The sequence below is a fragment of the Cavia porcellus genome, unplaced genomic scaffold (genome assembly GCF_034190915.1).
Source record: "Cavia porcellus strain 051 isolate PalLab524CR breed Dunkin Hartley unplaced genomic scaffold, mCavPor4.1 scaffold_26, whole genome shotgun sequence".
Classification (NCBI taxonomy): domain Eukaryota; kingdom Metazoa; phylum Chordata; class Mammalia; order Rodentia; family Caviidae; genus Cavia; species Cavia porcellus.
Genome location: NW_026947509.1, coordinates 36,056,649 through 36,077,179, shown reverse-complemented (window position 1 = coordinate 36,077,179; position 20,531 = coordinate 36,056,649). Strand labels below are relative to the sequence as shown.

At 40.9% G+C, this 20,531-nt stretch overlaps 1 protein-coding gene across 20 annotated transcripts in view; it reads right to left on the bottom strand.

Annotated features, from left to right (window-relative positions):
- Pid1 (phosphotyrosine interaction domain containing 1) overlaps positions 1 to 20,531 on the bottom strand; it is a 216,261-nt gene that overhangs the window by 68,095 nt on the left and 127,635 nt on the right. The window lies entirely within an intron of this gene.

Genomic DNA, 20,531 nt, shown 5'->3' with positions numbered 1-20,531 from the left:
TCTAGGACTGCAAGGAGTGAATTTCTGTTGTTTGTAAGTTACCTAGGACGTGGTTATTTTTGTTAAAGCAACCCATAGTAACTAGATATTCTGGATCTAGATTCTATTCTGGATTCAGAGCTTTAGAATTCAGTGGACTCTACTGAATTCCATTCTTTTGGAAACAGTGTCTCTGTAGATATCACTGAGTGGTCAGGCCACTCTGGATTAGGTGGTGTCTACATCCACTGACTGTTTTCCTTATAAGAGGCAGAAACCCAGAGACACAGGGAGGAAAGGAAGAAAGGCACATGGGATGGAGGAAAGACTGAAGTGGCGCTGCCATGGGCCAAGAAACATCAGTATCTACTCCAGCTGGGAGAGGAAAATAAGTGGTCTTCTCTGTCACTGTCAGGGTACACAACCATAGGACCTCAACGACACCTTCATCCTGGCTTCTGGCTTCCAAAACTGTGAGAAAGCATATTTCTTCTGAATGAAGCCACCAAGTTACTGTACTTTGGTGCAATAAGAATGGGAAATTTATACATAAGAGTTTTGGAGAACCAGTAGAACCAGTAGTAAGATTTCCTAATTTGGCTGGTCTGATGGCAGTGGGTTATCAGAACTTATTAACATTAGTGTCACTAAAGTTGGTATACCACCCCCTCCACTGTTAAATTTGACTGGCTTTAAAAAAAAAAGAAAGATTTCCTAATTTTCTCTGGACACAAGGATACACCCCTATAAGAATACTCTATTTTTCACTCAGCAGGAATGGTAGGCAATAAATTGGTTATGGAAATAGCAGAAAATAATCAGCTATGGTCAGTACAATTATACTGAAGAGAATGGTCGGATTTGCCTTACTTGCACTCCAAATCCATCCATGAAAAAGAGTGAAAATTAATCAGAATACAGCAAATCTCATTCATAAACTTGCATAGACTCAAAAAAAAAAAAAAAAAAAAAAAAAAACCCCATGCTGTGTAATCCTAGACAGACAATCAGAGTTTTACTGGACTTTCTGGTGGTCAGCTTGACAATGGTGCTTTCTTATTTGAGCATTTTAAAACAGGAAACAGTTTTGCATTAGACTCTCTTCTGATGAAAATAATGTGATGCCCTCTGAATGCTGATGTCTCCCGCTCTAACTGAGCAATGTGGTGTACTAGCTTTGAGATTCCCCCAGAAGCCTGAGGGGAAGGCAGCATCACACGACCTCTGCCAGAGCTACGGAGTCAGAGTCTGCATTTTGACAAGAGTTCCAGGTGTCTAGTTGGCACCTTAGAGTCTGAGGTGCCTCCCGGTAGAGTATTTACTAGACAGTGATTTCAGCAGTCAGGAAATTGTCATCTTGAAACAATATGGACCAGAAACCCATGAAACACACAAATACACACACACACACACACACACACACACACACACGTACACGGTTTTCTCTTTACTCTCGTGACCTTGATGAGAAGAATAGTGTATGATTTTGAAATTTACCATTTTTTGGAAATTATTTCATGGTATTTCTTCCCAAAGTATTACGATTATAAACAGTGGGAAGATGCAATTACATTTGTTCTGGGGGATTTGTATATGTATACATGGATCAAAAATAAGATATAGTATATAGACGTATCTATAGATATTTCTGTGTCTATTTTATCTTAATTAGGCATCATATAATACACATAGTGCTTTAATTATTTTTGACCCTCCTTCCCTCATCCTTCCCTCTCTCCCTGTTCCCAATTCTCTTCTCGACCTCCAAAAAGTCTGCCTCCCTGATCTGCACCATATCTCAGCCTTAAAATTAGAGAAAATGAAAAACACTATATTACACATTATGCTATATTGATTTAATACAGAAAGAGTACAATGTGTAAAATATTAAAATGTACATGTACCAATGCCCCACAGTGAATACAATCATTGCGTAGTGTAAACATGTATTCATAAAAGATTTAGAAATTAATCTTTTCCTAAGCAGGTTAGAGTCTGATGTAAGAGTTGCGACCAGAAATACTAGAGACCAAGCAGTGCTTTTTAAAATGTTTGTTAGCTATGGCTTTGCTATACTATTGAGAGCATCCAACAACCCCATTATAACTCATCTGGTGATTACCACACTCCTGCCAGCTCTGATCACACCACAGAGACGGTTGACACCCGGAACTCCTTAGGATCCACGCCCCATCAGGAAGCCCAGCCAGCACCTCCTGGAGGAAATAGTATGCATTCAGCCTCCTAAATAATGAGTTCTACAAATCTTGGCAAAGAAAGTAGGGACAAGCAGTCTAGGCAGAAGGAATAGTGTAAGCAAATGTACAGGAATGAAATAGTTTGTCCCGCTGAAAACTGGAGTACACAGTGGGAGTCCAAGTGCAGAGGGGGAGGCTGCTTCTCGGGGACAATCGTGCTGGCCACACAGAGGAGGCTGCGCGCTGCAGCTCAGGTGGTGGCAGCTCACCTTCCCGTGGGCGGTCATGAGAAGAAAGCAAAATGCTTCAGTTTTCCAGAGCATTTTTTTTCTTTGCATCAGCCTCATTAATGTCGTAAGGAAGCTGTGAATATTCTCAACATTGTATTAACAAAACCAGGACCCTTCTACATGACAACAGGCGGCCTAGATTAGATTTTATGATGCAAAGTATAAAACACAGGAAAGGTTTAGGTCCCATCACATGGTCAGTTCAGCGCAATAATAGCACTAGCAATGAAATGTTATGACAGGAAGCTCCCTATGTAAAGTCTGTGGCCATTACACAGTGGAAAGCCTTAGAAATATTTTCCGGTAAAAAAATCATAATGAAAATAACCATGGTAATCTTCATCCAAATCACCCATTCGAGGAGCTTCTCTGAACCTTCAAGTTAAAGCGCTGAGTGGCTTTTTGGGGTGGGTGTGAAACAGGTCTTTGGGCTGCAGAAGCCCATGCGTTGGATGACAACATGTGCTCACAGCCAGAAGTCAGAAAAGCACACGAAACATTTCAGGCACGGAAAGAGAAACTCTTGCATGTGTTGGGCACCTCCAGCCGGCAGGTTCAGGCACGGAAGTATAGCTACCTTCGTGGACAGAAAACATGCATTTGTTTTTTCATTATTATTTGCGACAGCCATATTTTAAATCCCTGTTTAGGGTACATGGGCCCAAAGGAATTGGATGCAGTACTGGGGAGGTGCCCTTCCTGGGCAAGGCTAGGTGGCAGTCAGTGAAGGAAAAGCAAACAGAGGAGATTCAGATATGCTAAATAAACGACAGCTCACGGATTGTCAGCCAAGCCACTCTGTTTTAAGGCTTTTCATCCCACAGAACCTGTGAAAGACAACTCTGATTAATTGCTAAGGAACAGGGAGAGTCTGGTTGTTGGATCTGCTGGGAAGGGACTGATGAGCATTCATGCCACAGATGCTAGACCTTTTACCTCTAAAGACAACCTCTGAGCCAAACCTCTTTGGAACACACAGCATTCCTAGACAGACCGGTTCCAAAGGCTCAAAAGGCTTAGATGACCTTGCAGGTTTAGGTGCTGTGTATATTTGTTCCTTGCCCTGGGAAGTGTGCCAAGGATTTCTCAGGATTTCCTGGCTGTGCAGGTGAAGCAGGACTCAGCTGGGATGGATTCTGGAATATCTGCATGTCTATAATGAGAAAAGCTGACTTGCTTCAGATGTATTTTATACACACAGCCTGATGGCAATTATCACATTATATTTTGGTGCATCTGTGTTTTGATTTGTGACTTGTCACAAGAGTTCAGGTTTGGAATTTTCACTCGCAGTGTTATGTTGGTGTTCAAAAAGTTTATAGAGCATTTCAGATTTTGCCTATAAAGGTTAGTCAACCTGCTGCGATATATTTCTGATGCAAAAATCTAAAATTAAATGATGTGTATTTGTTTGAACTATGCCTTTTACAAAACACATAAAGTTAAAAGAAATACATGATTAAGGAAAAGAAAATTCAAATAGGACCTCTTTGACTCCCTACATCCCAAATGAAGTTACAGCAAATTCTTACAATTTCTGCACAAGTTAAATATTTACTATCACTGAAATAATAAAATCAATAATCCAAAATGAGACCTTAAAGTCTTAAAGAACTAATTTTAAATCTTCTAATAGATAATACATTGATCATGGGCTGAGGATATAGCTCAGTAGCACTGTGCCTGCCTGGCAAGCACAAGGTCCTCAGTTCAATTCCTGATACCAAAAAAAAAAAAAAAAAAGCTAACATATTAAGAAATAAAGTAAATTTAAAATACCCTGTCCATAAGCAGGAAAAGGCCCAATTTCTTGATTGTAGGATGAGTTAAAATGACACCAAAAAAGAATGAAAGTCATTTATAATCTAGAGACAAAATTTAGAGAGTTAGGCAAGAAAAGATACATTCTTTTGGATGACTATTATGTCTGAATGTCTGTGACTGAAACAAAAGATAAGTGTCTGAATGTCAAAAAAATCCTGAGAACTGGGTTACAGTAAATCAGCACATTGCTCCAAAGCACTGCACAGAATATAGAGCAACCAACTCAAAAACATCCAACCTGTGCTCCTAGGAACTCCTCATTCTATTCTGGGTGCTAAACCTATTTCACCCAGTAGAGCTCTCAGCTCTGCACATCAGTCTGCATCCATATTACATTATTTTGATTATTGTTGTTATGTTCACTTTTTATACAAAACTAAACAAAGCCTTATCTTAGATAGGTACAATTTTTTTTTTAAAGTTCTGATTCTTTTGGCCATTGCCCTAGTTTCTCTGTTGAAAATGATACTGATGATTATTTTGCCAATGATCTTCCCTTTACACTAGAGTTCACAAGCAAAATTCCTGGCCCTCCCTACCAATATAACCAGGTACATCCACAACCTCTGCATCTAGAGCTTCTGTTAAATGGTGGAGGTGGGGCTTTTTGTAAATTTTTCTTTAGCAAAATAAATCCCTTTGTCTTTCTATGAAATTTTCATGAAGTAAAGAAATAGGACCCGTAAGTCATCTCAAAAGGACACCACTCCTCCAAAAACTCTCCTCATCATCAGTTAGTTTAGCTTTATAACATGCACAGTATTTTTACTTTGTCTTTGACCTTGGGGGATTTTGTCTATATAGCTGAAAACTGTGCTAAAGATTTCTCTATTATACGAAATTTAATTATAGAAGCTAATACCTGAAATCGCAAGAGACCCTATCTGATGTTTGTTTTAAGTGTGTTAAATAAAAACAAGTTAAACTGTGAAATATGATTTAGCACACTTTGGAGGAGTGTGCATACATACAGCATGGTGTCCCGAAGTGAGGACGGCGTGGTCATCTTTCATATGATTGAAGTCAACACCAAACCCCCTCATCCATCGAGTACTGGATAGCACTTCTTAACACTGTGGCTATGAAAGGATGAATGACTTTGGCTCAGAGCAGCAGTGAATCTTAAACACTAATCATCCAGTTCCATTGTTCTGTACATAAAGAAACCAGGAGCAGAACTGAGAAATTAACTAAGTGAAATTAATTTCCCTAAGGTCACCCAGGATACAGTATACATAAAGCAGTCTCAGAAATCACACACACACACACACACACACACACACACACACACACACACACACATTCTGCATTTTATGAATAGGGAAACTCAGGCAGAGAGAGGCTAGGTGGGTTGCATAAAATCACACAGGTACTGGTAGGCTGGCTTCAAATGGGTTCAAATCTAAGTTCTCTGGAGAGCCCTGATGCTTACATTCTGATTTTCAGTCAAACTAAGAAACCAACCAAACAAGGCCAAGAGAAGGTTACAGCTCAACTTTTGTGCCGACTCGATTAAGCTGGATAAGTAGTCCAACATTACTCTAGCTATTTCTGTGAAGATATTTTCCAGATGATATTAATAGTTCAATCAGTAGATGCAAAGCAGGTGACTCTCCATAATGTAGGTGAGCCTCGGCAGAAAGAGCCTGACTTCTCAGGAAAATGAGGAAATGCTACTAATTGGGCATCTTTGAACTCAAACTGCAATGCCTCTTTCCTGACTTGCAAGACTGTCAGACATTCCCACAAATTTTGGATTTGTCAGCATCCACAATTTTGTGTTCTCTCTCTCAGACAGAGAGAGAGAAATGATATCAATAAATATAGATATATAGATATAACCATAAATATAAATACACGTATATATCGACTATATAGAAACTATATGCATAATACAGAGAGATATAAAAATCAGAAATCACTCATCTGCATGAGTGCATACACACACTCATTCTGTTTCTCTGGAGATCTCTAACATAGTTATAAAACTAAAACTAGAACCCAGCTTTTTCTCCTCCTTCAGGGATGCTTCTGTCCTGAGAAGTGCGTTTGTACTTTCCTGGTTAATGTTCCCATGTGCTACAGCTGGACCACTGTAATAGCATGCTAGTCGGGCCTTGCCCTCAAACCGCTTCCTACCCTAAGCCTTGGCCTTGGCCACAATGGCCCCGCTTAGTGCGTAAGTTACACATCAGTCTTCTGTTTCAAATCTGTCCACAGCCCCTCAGCTGGGCATGCAGGTCCTCCGTAACAAATGCGTCCTCCTCCAGTCCACTCACTGCAACTTCATGCTCGCCCTGACCGACCGCTTCCTGCAGATTCTCTCTTGACAGAACTAGTCAGTTTGACTCGGTTCACTTTATCATGCCTTCTGCGAATTCTCTCCCCACAACTTCACCTTCCTCTGCTGAGCTCTGAGAACACATCTTCATAGTGGAAACCATTTCATTAACTGTACACACTTGTCTTCCCTCATTTAAACAAATGTCAGTATCCTAGGAATCTCTAGAAACACACACAGTAGAGTTTCCAAACAATTTTGTTGGGTCTATGAAAATTGACTATCCTCTTAGTAAATAATAGACCTAATTTAACTCAAATGGCAAAGCTTGACCACTTTTCCCCATATTATTTGTCACATGCTTTATTGGGAGATTTTTTTTTTTAAAAAAAAGCCAGAGTTGAAATTTGTAACCCTCTTGAGTTTGTGGAACTCTGATGAAATACCTGCAATTTGTATCTAGCTGAAAAATCCATTATCTTATTTTACATGGCTCTTTATGTGAATAATTCAACCAATCAACCAAAACAACCATTCATAGTCCTTATTTGGATGTATAACACCAAAACAGTAATTGAAGATGCTTCTAGAACCCCTGCAAGAAGCTTGAGCTTTTTCAAAATTTACTATGAATTACCTATTTCAAAGCACAGTGTAAGTAATGCACCTACACAGTTTTAAGTAGTAGTATTTTCTAATCCATGTTTTAAAATTTTTTCACCTACCTCATCCTTTAAATTCTGTCCTATTTATAGCCAAGACTCAAAAGTCTATTGGGAACCCATGGTGACACTGGTGCCCAATCATGACACATACCACATGCATCCCACACCACCCAGGAATACTGGGAAGCATATACTCCTAATTTTGTGTTAGGTCTTTGGATTTAACAAGCCAGAAAACCAAACTTGCTCTGTGATTTTCCTGCTAGCCCAAAATCTAGTACCTGACTTCCAAGTGAAATTCAAAAAGCTCAATCCTTTGAATCATTACACATGCTCACCAGAGACATTCTACACAGACTGAATATGCGCCATGGATTATTAGAGCAAAGGCAAATCCTGAGACTCACACTTAAATATTTCCTCCTGCTGGAGCTGGCTCAGCCGTCACCCCGTGGTGCAGCACCCGCATCTGCACGCATTGTGCTTTGCTCCAGAATCTCATGCCCTCCTAGCTCTTTGACTTTTTCCCATTCTCTTCTGAAACATTCTCCTTCTGATCCCTAGAAGCTGCCTTTAGTGGCAGCCTCTACACTACCCCTTGCCAGACGTGATCTCTATAAGGCACCTCCTAGCAGGACACGCAGCCGCTCTCTGTTCGGGGCCCCTTCTCGACTGCCCTGCCTTTGACGATCTCATCCTCCTGCAGGTTTCACACAGCCCTACCAGGGGATAGCTCGGGTTTGTATACTTGGCCTCTTGGTTAGTTCTTGCTGCTCTTCCATTTGTCTATTTGCCAGCACCAATGAGGTCTTAAATTCTGATCTCCAGCTAACATCGATGTCTGTGTTTGCATAGCTTACATACTAGACTCAGGATCGTCACAAGATTCTCTTCTATTCCTATTCCCTTTTACCCCAAACAAAAACAAACAAACGAATAAATGCATATTTGTTCTATTTATGCCTCATCCATAAGTGGGACGATGCCATAACATCATTCTCTCTTGCCCCAAACTGGAGAGCTGCCTCAGAAATCCTCCTCTGATACCTTGTCTCCAGGAAGGTCCACCTTCAGGATCCAATTCATACCTGTCACACCTCTCTCGGCTTCCATCTCCCCATAAAGGCACCACTATTGCTCCCCTACATGATTACAAAGGAAAATCTCCCAATTCTGCAAGACTTGCAAGGCTCTTCCAAGGTCAAAACCAAGACCATCCGTGACTCTAAGCTTCCTTTCCACGTCAGATTCTCCATCTTCTCTCTCACGTTCAAGTTCTAAGAGGCTGAAATAGTGCCTGTTTTCTTCAGATCCCCAAATCTTCAGAGGCTAAAACAAGGCCTGACACACAGTAATTATTCAATAAATGTCTGCTATGGGAATCAGTAAACAGACAGAAACAGAGAAGTGTGATTTGGCCAACTTCTTTTTCTCTTTACTTCTGCATTCAAATTGTCCATCTCTTTGTTCTGCTTGGGTACACACAAAGTATTGAGAGTATAAACAACACAGTGACTTATCTGGAAAGTGTCCTCACCTCAGAATTGGCACAATAAGCATTAACTTAGAGAACCACTAGAGTAGTACTGTCTGTTTCTCTGAGATTCTGGTTTCCCTGTTCACAGGCTTATATGGAGAGGAGCAGATGCCAAGACAATACCCTGAACTTTCTGTAGGATGAAAAACTCTAGCTTTGTCAACCAACTGGCTCTGAAACATGGGCAGCTCATTTCATATCTCAGTGTCCAAAAAGGACAATCTGTAGATGCTGTATTTTTAAAGCTGTGTTGAAAATTCTCTGTTAGAGCAAAAGGAAAAGTTAAGAGCTTTAATAGAGAGACCATAATCCACTCTGCACAAATGAGAAAAGAGTCAAAGCCATGTGTGTAACATTACATTACCCAAGTAATGTTAACATCTTGTTCTCGGGGAAAAACCTTTAAACACAAAAGGATTTTGAATAATGTACCTCCAGAGGAAAAAACTATCAGTTCTACTTAGAAGGGCAGGAGCTTTGCCAGTGAAGTGCTGTCTTTATAAATGAGTCAAAAGGAAACAAGATCTTGACCGGTGCAATTACAAAAAGATAGCTGGCATATCTTAGGAACAAAAGGATGCTGAACATGCCTGGATCTCCAGCCAATTCTATAAAACTACACTTAGCTGCTCAGAAAAATAAATCCCAATTGGGGTAGACCATTTCTCATGTTGCTTCTAAGTTATTACATATGTTTTGTTTTTATTATCTGGACTGCCTTTTTTACACCAGAGAGAATACCCTTTTCAAGGTTTTGGGTATTACAGAATCCCAGTGGATGGGAGCTGTGGTACCTTGTGCAATGACTTTAGAAAGAAATAAAGTACTATATAATGTATGCTCTAGCTGTAGTGATACTATTTCCACGTAGCCTTCCATAGCAGAGCAATTTTACAACACGATTTTACTTAATTTTCACTTCCTGTATTATTTTCTCTTTCACAATCAAGAAGCTATGGCTTAACAGAACCAATCATTCTGTCTAAAATTGTTAGTGGACAGCAAGGCCAAGGTCCACATCAAAGTCTGTCCTTTCTAATGTACCCTATCCTTTCATCTCTATAAGAACAATGGGTCACTTTATCTGGACAATACCTGAAGAGTTCAAATATTTTAAAAGTTCTTTCCCTAAAGTAGTAGTTATTAGTGGGCAAAAATAATTCAAATGCTTATCCTCATGATATCTGTTCCTTATTTAAACTCATCACCAATGGGGAATGATATCATTTTCCTTGAACTGAGCAAAATACTCACTTTCTGAAGCCACCTGGCTCAAGGCAAGGTAGTGAGGAACAGCATGTATAGAAAAGTCACTGCCCTGAAATTTATTGGAAAGAAGTACAGTGTGATATTTAATCTTATGTCAACTTCACTGGGCTGCAAAATGACCAGATGTCTGATTAAGCATTATTTCTGAGTGTGTTTATAAGGGTGTTTCTGGAAGAGATTAACATTGGAATTGATGGTCTAAGTAAAGCAGATGGTCATCCCCAAAGTGGGTGGGCATCATGCAATTTGTTGGCCTGAATACAATGAAAATGAGTGAAGCTGGGCTCCTGCTCCCTCCTCTCAGCACTCCTGGGCCAAAGGTCTTCAGACATGGACTGGCAGCCATGAGACCATCAGCTTTCAGTCTCTCATTCCTGGGAACTATATCACCTTCCCTGGCTCTACAGCTCACAGACAGCAGAATGGGAACTTTCCTTGAGCAAGATGTTTTCAAGGTCCATCTGAACTACAGTAAGTATTATACCCTGCTTCATTTCTTTGCACCTCCAGACAATATTCTATTTTATGGATCTGCCATGCTTTACCTATGAATCAGTCGGTGGGGGTATGGGCTTACACTGTTGGCCTATTATAAGTAATGCTGGTCTGAAAACTTTGGTGTAAGGGTTGGTGGGGGAGAGGTTTGCATTTTTCTTGAGTATGTTTTTCTTGGGTACATTATTAGAAACGGACTCTCTGGGTGATAGAATAAATTAATCGAACTTTTTGAAGAGTTGCCCCAAGTGTATCTAAAGTGACTACACTCCTTTATAACGGTCAGCAGAACCTTACACAGGTGTCAATTTCTTCGTGTCCTCACCAACAGTTATCATCTGCTTTGATTTGAGCCATCCTAAGATGTGGGAAATGGCATCACACAGTACCTTCAATCTGCATTTCCCTAGTGACTAATGATACTGTCTTTTCAGGTGCTTACTGATCATTTGTATATTTTCTTGGGTATAATGTTTATTTAAATCATTGGCGCATTTTCTAACTGTGCCATTTGTCCTTTTTTATTCTTGAGCTGCAATATTTCTTTTTTTATATATTCTAGATACAAATTCCTTACCAACTATGTGATCTGTATTCATCTTCCCCAAGATTGACGTGCACAAAATAAGCCAGCGCTAGGTAAGGAGCGACTTTAAGGACCGATGCCTGGCAGGCAGAATGTCTATCAGGTTCTGCTCTGCTATATGTTAAATAAAACACAACAAGACTGCTAGGTAGCGTGAGAGTCAGTCTCTGTATGTGTCTGATAAATTAAAACCTGAGGCAAAGCTAGAGCAGAATGAGATGTTTACTCCCCAGGCATCCTGGGGAGTTAATTTTGTTATTTTCTTTTTGACCTAAGGAAGAATTTCAAAAGTCTGGAGTTCTGTTTGTGTTGGTGACTACATCAGATGGATATTAGCCAATCTATCTTTCTTCTCATGTCTACACATCTCTCCCGGCTTCCCACAACCTCCAACAGCTCCATGTTGTTCCTGCGTTGTTCCTTTAAGTCCTCTGAAGTAAGTGACATTTTACTTATTTTGGGTAAAGGAAAAAAAAGTACTGATAAGAGATTATCTGAATGTCATAAATAGTTACAAACAAGGAAGAATCGTGGTTATATTTGTGGCAATAAATTCTGATAACATCACCTTTAGTTCTCTCTAATTACATTTTTAAAGTGTTTTTCTCAGGCTTCATATTTGCTTTTATTTTGTTCAACAGACTCTGGAAGTGAGTCTCTGTCGGTATGTGACACTGTACATATTTCTCACTGGTGCCTGACCTGTTGTTTAAAAAGAAAAGAAGAAAAAAGAAAAGAGAGAAGGGAAGAGAAGAATAGGGGAGGAAAGGGAAGGGGAGGGGAGAGAAGGGGGGAAACTTTAGTTCAAATTATATCCCCTTTATTTTTTAAAATGAGATGACTAAAATATGCTTAGTTCAGAGATAATATTATGCTAATTAAAAGTTAAATCTGCCTTTCCACTACTTGTTAACAAAAGATTCCTGAGCCACTCCAGATGTGGTAGTCAGTGCTCTGGGAGACGGAGGCAGGTGGGCTACACATTCAAGGGCAACCTATTTCCTTAGGGAGAGCCTGTTTTAAAATAAAATATAAAAAGGACTGGGGATGTAGCTCGATGTAAAGGAAAAGGGAAAAAACACCAAAACAGAACAAAACACAGGTTCCTGACCAGGAGAAGAGTCTTATTCGCATGCATCTCCTATTCTGAGTACAGTTCTAAAACTGTCCCTCGTTAGACCTCTTTATTCTCCTTCAGGGGTCAATTTCATATTTGGACTTAAAACTAATGTCTGCATGAATACTTGATAAAGAGGAGAGTGAAATATTATTAACTTTTACTGATATCCAGATCCTATTTCTGGCATTCGTACTTACTCTTTGAAGTTAGACTTGGCTGCAAGAAAGTCTGGCCAATTGCCGGGGACTTAGCTCAGCAGCATAATCGCCTGCCTTGCAAGCCCATGGTCACGAGTTTGATTCCCAGTATCAAAAAAAAAGCAGAAGAAAAAGAAAGAAAGTCTGGCCAATAAAACTGAGCAAAAAGACTGAAGTCCTTTTTTGCTCTTTTTTGCCAAAGCACTGAAGAGCTCTGTTCCTCTCCAGGCTTCTGCTGTTTGGACTCTGTAAAATTCTGCATGGAATAGCCTCTATCAGCTTAAGTCATGGGGCAAAGATGACACGAATCTGAGTCCTCCAGTCATAGCTTTGCAGTTAGAGTGAGAAATAAACCTGGATTAGCTTTGGTTACTAACATTTGGGGTATTTGTTACAGCAGCACAACATTCCCATTTGACTAATTCAAGCAAACACAAAAGGAGTTGCTTTTACTTTGGGTCCTCAACGTACTAAAAGTTCCTCTATCTGAACTACTGAGGCAGCTAACACTCTGAATCCAACCTGGTCTGTGCTGCAGACCCTGCCTCTCGGAACATGAAAATATAAGGATGAACTGCTCAGAACACGGGTGCTTCCCTACGTAAGTGTGAAAGTGGCTCCCTCCTTCCTTCCTGTTTTGTGCCCCATAAACATAAGGTGTTATGTCATATCCATGAAAAACCAAAGGTGAAAATACACAGTTTTGCTGAAAATGGTGTCACCCTATAAATGTTTTGCAGTCGCAGGGTTGATACCCAAGGGTACTCTACCATGATGCTCCATCCCCAGTTCTTTTCTGTGCTTCACTTGGGGACCAGATCTCCCTAGGGGCTGCCCTCCAACTTGTAAGTCTCCTGCCTCAGCCTCCAGAGTAGCCTGGATTCCAGTTAAGAGCCCTCATGCCTGGACATTCCTTAAATTTTTAATGTGGAACACTATGTAATTTCTACACTTGGTCCATTGACCGTGCATGTTTCCCATGTGCACTGCAAATCCGTGGAGCCTGGTTGGTGCAGACAGCAAGCAGATAACCTGAGGCCTCCTCCATGGAGGGGCGGCGAGCAGAGTGAAATCTGGACCATGTGCTTCTCGGGAACACAAGGCCTGAGACGGTGCGGTCTGCACATTCCTCCATGCTACTTAGGGACTAATCCACATCTAATGCGTTTCCCAGGTCGCTGCTCTGCACGGTGCTGATGCCTAATTTCTCCTCGCAACCATCCCACAAAGACGTTAAAATGTGGCTATGGCGCAAGTCTGAAAGACTCAGAAAAAGCCCCACATCACCTGCCAGAGGCAACAGCAGAAGTCGCCAAAAAGCACTAAAAAAATAAAAAATGGTTCTTACAGAGATGCTCCTGCCCAGAGTTTCTATGAAATAATGATGGTGCAGCCCCAAAGGAGGGAGGCTCTTTAGAGTTCGAGGAATGAAAGAGAAACGCATTTGGAACCGAAGTGCTGAGTTTTTCCCTGTGCTACATGACGAAGATGGGTCTGGAGGCGATTTAACAAGTTTAAATTACAACTTGGAAGGTAATGAGCTTTAGCTCCTGAGATGTGGAACCGAGGGGGAACAGTCTGTGTATTCCACATTTTTTCTGCTAAATCCCAGACTCACATGCAACACTTAAAAATAATACGTAAACTTATGAATCTTGGTGTGGGGGTTTGGGAACCCAGAATCGCTAAAATGACTGCCCAAGATACATACAGGCTTTCTTCCATTCTCTAAAACACCAGCAAAAGGCTTGATCTTTAAACATGATTCAGAAAAAAAAAGAAGCCAAATTGAAGGCCAGCACACCCAGAATTGTCATTAATTTTGAAAACCTGTGTATACCTTCACACGTTTGGTGGGTGTAAATTTCTGCATGTAACCCCAGACAGACAGCCATAAACTATGGCCCCTCATATCTACGCTTGTCTATTTCATTGCATGACTAGTCATAGTAGCTAAGCTCTTTAACTACTACCTCAACATTTTAGTGGCTTAACACAATCTATATATATGTTTTTCCTCACGGGACACACAGAGGCCAAGTTTCCTGGTGAGGCAGCATCCCTCCAAGCAGCAAATGCAAGCCAATTGTCCTCTCCATGGTTCCACCCTCCTTGAGGTCCTTGGATCTCTCCTTATTTGGATGTAAGAAGAGAAAAATGGAAGTCTGCACACTGAATGGGCCAGGTACGGACCAGAAACACATCACCTCTGAAGGTCGTCTGGATTTGGTCCTGTGGGACACTCATCTGCCAGGGTCTAGGAAACATGATCTAGCTTGAAGCCAGAGACTGGGAAAGGATTTCATAACTGCTCCATTGTCTTGTTTGCTATTTTCTGCTCTATACTATTGACATAAAAATCGTGACTATGAATTATTATTCCTACTACCCTTTTTTCTGGGACTCCAAAATGACCAAATTCAGACTTCATCTGAATTTTAAGAGACTTAGGAATCACAGGAGGGGGGCTATTTTATTTCCAGGGAAGATTGTCACTTATCAGCCATCAGATAGAACATTCCTCCCTTGAATCAAGAGGTCTAAAATGCCAAGGAAGCCAGCTGAAGCTGACATTCTGGGGAGAAGAGTCAGAGAAAAGGACATGGGACAGAATAAAGGTTTGCTTTTTCTTACTCAGGTGGTCAGAATTTCTCATTTTTGGAGCTGGATCATTCTGGGTCACAGGAGACCACAGGATGTTGAGTCTCTAAATCCTGGACGTCATTACTACTTCCCCAGTTGTGATGGTCCACAGTGTCCCCAGATATTGTCAGATGTACCCTGAGAGACATGTGTGTATGTATGTATGAATACATGAAAGTACACACACACACACACACACACACACACACACACACACACACACACACATTGAGAACCATCATTCTAGCTCCTGAAAAGGTAATGAATTATCACAACCTAGTGTCTGGCTGGAAAACGCCCATCTGCCACAGACACTGTGTCTTTGAAGGTCTATCCATCGGTCTCTCAGATAGTACTAGGGGTAAAACAAAAACTTACCCAAACACCTGCACTCTAACTTCCCTTTGCAGAGTCACCATGCAGTTCATTGTCCTTTGACAATCTGCTTCTGTCAGTGCCCCAGGGCTGCACATGAGGCTATGCCTGTCTTCATCCTCAGTGAGGCAGCAGGGCTCTGTCCCCCTTTCGCTCAGGACATCAAATCAGCAGGGATTTTAGAGAGTAAGCTACTAAGTAAGCCTCCAACAAAGGGAAATGGATTGGAAGGTTTATTCCAAACTCTCCAGAACCTCAAGCGTTCTCAAGAGCTGAAGGTGTTTCCAGAGTGGTCACAAAGTAGACCTGGACAATGGTCACCTCATCTCAGAGCACTGATTCCAAACATAGTTTAGAAAAAGTGCATTCCCTTTAAGTGTCCTCAAATGGAAAAATATTTCTAAATTTTGGTCCAAATAGCAGCACTGCCTTTTCCCCCTTTAACTGGCTGCTGCATTTCAGTAACTCAGGAAAACCCCCTCGATGTTGGTATGTCTACAAAGTTCCAAGTGTTTCAAGTTGAAATATGCAAAGGGACTTATTTATTATTTTCATAACTAGAAGGGGAAACTTCAATAAGAAAAAAAAACTTCTTAAAGTCAAAACATCTTTTTTATTTGAATATACAGGCTTCCTCCAGGATGCCAATACTCAGGAGCTATTTAGTGAGTGTTACAGGAATGATGAAGCAAGGATCATGAGACTGTCTCCATTTCACTTGACTGGTAAACTAAAAATTGTTCTTAAAAGCCTAAAGGATAAGTGAGCAATGATAACCAGCATACATGGAATGTTATTTCTCAGGACACTTACACTGATTATCTATAATTCTTAAAATATCCTGTAAAGTAAGTTTCACAGCATAATTTTAAAAAATGAATGAACAGCAGTGGAGGAAAGATGAGTGATTTGTCCTGAGATACAGGGCTGGGTGACCACAGAGCTAGTGACCACTTGAACTCAAACTGCCCTGATCCGCAACTTCCACCATTCATTTTTTTTTTTTTTTGCCTCCAAGTCATAATGGCTCCGAGGGAAGTTCATTGACAGAAAATCCCATTTTGGCAATCTCAGAAACTTCTACGCACCAAAACTGAAATGTCCCTATTGCAGTAAGTACTTTAGTCTTCATTTTCCTGCCTGGAAGTTCTCCCCAAGTGGGTAACAGAATGGGTTCTAAGGAAATACATTAAATTAAATCTCAACTCTTAGCACTGATTCATTACTATTTTGATATAGATGTTTATGCAAAAAAAAATTATTAAGTACCTTTCTAGCAACCATCTTACTGAGTGCTTTTCTTCAAAATTAGACATGATCTCTTCCCTTGGAGGGAAGCAAAAGGAATACTTCTCATGCTCCTGTTTCCCTGTGCCGTGGGTGACTGCGTGGGCTAACGAGGGAGGTGATTCCTCCTGAGAGCAGCACCCAGGGTTGGGTTGTGCCGCTCATATTCATTACAGTGAAAATCTGTCCTCCTGCCCAGCGGGCTCAGGTAACCATGGCAACCTTCCAGCAACATCACTCACAAATTAGAGCAAAGGAGCTACAGAAGCCCAGCCCCACCCGGAAAGCAAAGGAGTCACACAAAGAAGAAAACCTTTCTCAAGGACACTTCAGCTCTATCTAAGTGGCCACAGGCAGGCCTGCATCTGTTCAGCTTTATCACCAGGGTAAATGTCTGTTCGGTTTTACTGACTGGTGTGAAAAGTCGTTAAACAAAATACACTTGAACCCTGTGATGATTCCATGGGGGGTCACAGCTGTGAATGACTGTCACAGGGGCATGAGGAGGAAGTGTCTCCACAGCCACACCACCCTCTGCCCTCTTTTTCCTGCAAGAGACCAAACTTTCTCTGCAGAGCATGCAAGTCCCCACCTAGAAAAGATACAGTCAGAAAAGAAAACCACCTTTTTGGAAAATTTCACTTTTCTTCTTTTCCTTATTTTTTTTTTAAAGAAAAACTATGAAGCCTTTTGAAAACCATCTTGAAGGACTGCCACATAAGAGGACACACAAAGGCATTTGTGGGGGAGTGACATGCAGAGCGGTGATTGGAATCGGGCCAGGGAACAGTCGCGTGAGTTAATTAGAAAATGAGTGGCAGGGCAGTCATTGGTCCATTGGAGGTTGGTGAAGATGACCTTAGAGGGACATCAAGCTTCCCAACCCATGTCTGCCCCCTTCCCACCAGACTACATTCCTGGAGGCTAAATTCATTCTGTGTCATGGGCACCTCAATCAGCTTCTGACACCAAGGAGATGCTCATAAATATTAGCTGAACTCTACTAGAAAAGCAATGGCTGTAAGCTCTGCTCCTTCCAGGGCTCGCTCTAATGAGCTTTGTTGTCTTACAGTTAAGAAAGGCCTGGAGGCCAAGACGAGGTATGAGCAGGCCCTGCTAGGGCAAGATCTGCTTCCTTCTGGAAGAACACACACCTTCCAGACACACCTCCCAGTGCCCGGCTCCTCGCAGCATAAACTCCAACACACAGCATCCCCCCTTGTGCATATCTGTGTCTGAATTTCCCCCTCTCAGGAGGACATCCATCCTGTATATCTGCAATAACCCTTTTCCAAATAAGGCCACATTTGAGGTATAGGGCGGGAAGTTAGGACTTTAACAAGTTAATTTGAGGCAGTCCAGTTTAGGCTGTAACATCTAAGTATGAATAAACTTTTTTAAAATACTGGATTGCTTTACAGAAAATAAACACCATAAAAGGAATATCTACATACGCGCACACACACACACACACACACACACACACACACATATACACACACATACACACTCATGCCACCATTTTAACCAGACTTTGAAAGTAATTTATTTACTAGTTCAGGCAAAAGGTCCATTTTTCCCCAAAATCTCCATAAAATATTCATACCAGACATGAATCTCACTAATCTTATTTAGCAATTAAAAGCCACAGTTTCGGGCATCAACCTAGTTCCAAATAAATGAGGGAGGTCAACCAAGCCGCATTCAGCACTGAAAAGGGCTCCGTGTTTTCTGCGAGGGGCGACAAGACTCAGTCCAGGCTGAAAGAAGTGCTAAATATTCATCTGTTTCCAAATCAGTCATTGTCAAAGCACCCTGGCGTGAAAGTGGAGAGAAGGCTGGCTGTGACCTATGAGAATCATGCCCCTATCCAGGAGCACTTCCTCTCCAGCTCTAGAGGAGGGTCAGCCCTGCACAGAAAAAGCCAGGCAGACACTGATAATCCTTCCAGCTCTCAGATCCAATTCCTTTGTATTAGTGGCCTTGCTTCCAGCTCCTCCAGACGGTACCAGTTTTTATTTACTTGGTGGCATTGATAGACCATCTTCTTTTGCACCTCCATGTCATTTCTGGGAGATGGAGGATTTAAAAGATGCTCAAGGAAAGGAGCTTCTCCCAGCTGAGGGTCAAAGCTGCAGAGATCTCCTGAGAACCACATCCTTCCCTTCCTGAGTGTATCAGCAAGACAGGGTCCCCTTCAAGCCCTGGTGTCCACACTCACATGATGGGTGATCACAATTGCAGAGAAACTCAGTGCACGTCTGACGTTATAAAACTGGCTTTCAAGCCACATGACTCACAACCAGTGAACAAACAGGAGAAATTCAGCTTTGGCTATTACTGTAACTATATGCTTGTCTGGCCTTTAAAAAATATATAAATCTCCATGTTTACTACTACATGCAAGTGAAGACTTTGAAACAAAGTTTCAAATGTTGGAAATCCTGAATTTCTAATACACACCATTTTGAATTTGGAAGAATCAGCTTGTAGATTCAGGTTACAAATTAATTCAGGCTCATTATGTAATTAAATGTTTGATTAGGAGCATGAATTAACATATTCCACAGAGGAATACAATTTTATGAGACAAACTCTTCAAACCCGATAAAGAAACTCACCATGGCAACAAATTATCTGAGCCATCCAATTAAACATGCAATTCAAAATAATTTCCCAAATTATTTAAAAAATGCACCCATTATTAAATAGATATATGATAATGTATGTGCTGTACCACAGAAAATTTCTTAAAGACCTTGAGCAAAAGATGGGAAAATTTTAAATATACTTGTAAAAATACACAGAAAACCAACATTGCACATTTTAATATTTTTTAAACTGGGTGACCATTAGAAATGATGCATTTAATACATTTCCATTATGTCTTATAATCTTGGGAAACAGGTCTGGCTCATAGCATTCTACCCGAAGATGGATTTGTTGTATCTGCCAGACACAATCTGTATTCATCAATCCAAGGTCTTCAAGTACAAATTCACTTCCAGAGCTGGAATGGCATACAATTGTTCACTGCTGTTGCTAATTACATGTGGGTCCAATAATAACTAAAAAGTGTTTCAAGTTCTTGGAGTAACCGGTAAACGTAGCTATTGATGTGCAAGATGAATAATTGAAAGTAACACTTCAGGCATAAACCTTCATAAACTGGAGAAAACACAAACACAATTCAGTAGGTGGCACTATTCCCTCAATCAGAACTCTTCGTTCTGTGTAACTTGAATACTCTCCACATGGCATTTACCTTTATTAATCTCCTCCATGAAGTTCTGTGACCTGAATTACTATCAACATGTTAATAACAAATACAGTGTCTGGCTTCTTCTCTTTCTGATACCAGCCCGGGTAATAAACATTGTATGGGAATAGGTATGATGGGTGAATGAGTTTGACTTCACCCACAGTCCTTACTTAGGTCAGCTTAGTGCTTCAGTTTACTTGAAAGTTAATTAATCCACCATAACCATTAAACACAATCAAATTGGTTTGACCTCTTCCATTATATTAATCAATGAGCTAATTTAAAACACTTCATGTAACCAATCAGTGGTTTCTCAACCTTGGCATTATTGGCATTGGGGCTGGATAATTCTCTACTAGAAAAAGGAGGGCACTGCCAAGAATTCTGGAATATTTAGCAACATCCCTGGCGTCTACCACCAGCCTTCAGTAACAACTGACAACCGAAAGTGCCCTAGACATCTCCAGATTCCTCTCGTAGGGGAGGAGATCACCTTGTTTGAGAATAGTCGGTAAAGGAGTGA